This window comes from Theobroma umbraticum, unplaced genomic scaffold (genome assembly GCF_002168275.2).
Source record: "Theobroma umbraticum cultivar Fairchild unplaced genomic scaffold, ASM216827v3 scaffold_81.0, whole genome shotgun sequence".
NCBI classification, from domain to species: Eukaryota; Viridiplantae; Streptophyta; class Magnoliopsida; order Malvales; family Malvaceae; genus Theobroma; species Theobroma umbraticum.
The window spans coordinates 4,826,031-4,827,898 of record NW_018397268.1 but is presented as its reverse complement, the minus strand read 5'-3'; positions in this window follow the sequence as shown (position 1 = coordinate 4,827,898).

Below are 1,868 nucleotides of genomic sequence, written 5' to 3'. Positions count from 1 at the left end.
AAAATATTTGCGTACAGAATTGTTTGGTTGGAGACATTGCTATGTAAAGTTAGTTATATGAAAAAGTAGAAAAGAAAAATTGTTACTTAAAATAAAAATTGTGTCATCTATTTAGATTTCCTTGAGAAATGTAATACACCCCCTTTCTCAAAAATTGAAAATGATTATAACGAAAGCCTAATGATGCTTATTTATGATTGTGCTTACCAAATTAAAGAAACCTAAAGAAAAGTGTGAAGTATACAACCTTTTACTCCCCTGTCTTTGGCATCTATGATTCTCATATCTATGTGCAAAATTCAATGATAGAACATTTTTGTATTTTAGAGAGATGGCTCGGACGTGCAAGGTTCGATGAATGATATTGGTCAAGGAGATAATTTATATCCATCACTCAAAAAAAGTTGCCAAAAATAGTTCTAATTCAGTATTGGATAAGTTTTTGGGAGAAAAAATGGAAAACTTTATTCTGGTCGACAGACTAGATGAAAAGGGACTAAGGGGGCAGCATCCTTATTATGAAACAAATGCGTATAACACATTTCACGCCATGATTGACAAGCTCAGCGTTCAATTTCAATTGGGTTGTGGATATATATCTTGATCAATGAGAACCAAGAATTGTCATTTGATTCATTAAAGAAAAGCAACGAACCCTTTTTAATTAGTCATCTCAATTCATTTTAGAAATTTAGAAAAGAATATATATATATATATATTCATGCCCACTTTCTTTTTTTCCCATAATCTAACTTCCTTAAAATATGTGTGTATATATATATATATATATATGCACGTTGGTGCCTTTTTTTATGAATTAAATTAAAAATATATTTAAATTTGAAACCTCATTTTTAGACTAATAAATTAAAAATTTTATCACTCAATGTCGACATAAATATTTTGTAAAGTCATGTTGAATTGGAAAAATTTTATAATTTTTTTTCTTTTCAAATTCCATTATTACATAGCTAGGTCAAATCTTTGGTACTTGGATTGAAGTATGTTTTATTTGATCTATGTTTTATAATTGTTACAGATGGGTTTAGCTGTCTTTGGCACTCTATGTTGCATTGTTTGTGTTTATTCGTGTTCTTTTATTCCCATGTTCCTTAAAATTGATATGTATTATGCGCATGGAATTTATGTTATCTGTTGAACTTATGTTTACGTCCCTCTAATCAAAAAGGAGTAACTACATTGTTTATACACTAATTCTTAAGTAGATTGATAGTATTTTAAAGTAGTATGAAAATGAGAATGATATATGATCCCTTTGATATTATCACGTGACGATGATGATTTATCTTGTGATGATCAATGTTGTTAGCAATATGATGATGATTTAAGGATTTTGATATTATCTCATATATGACTTTACAAAATGCATACGTTAGGGATGACTTTTTTAATCAAAATGAAATATTTATTGATTTTGCATTTACTCAACATAAATTTGTAAGTAAGAGTAAGATTAGATGTCCTTACTCTTGATACCCATGAGGTGCATCACCACCTTTTTCACAAGGGTTACATTGGTGTTTACACAACAATGGATGCACGTGAGAAATATGAAGTTGGACGATCATCAAGAAGTAAAGATGAGGTTGAACCAGTGTATGAAACGCAAACACAAAAACCATATGCAAGAGTTATTAGGATAGTTGTTACGAATGTTGTAGGTCTAACTTTTGATCCCATTGCTAGTCATGATAATAAGTTAAGGTACAAAGGGGAAGATCTAAATTCATATGCAACTATCTTTTACTTTTTGAAGAATGATGCAAATGAACAATTGTGGTTCGGATGCATAAATGATAACTCTATTATATAGAGTTATTTTGACTCATTTTGGGAGCTTAAATAGC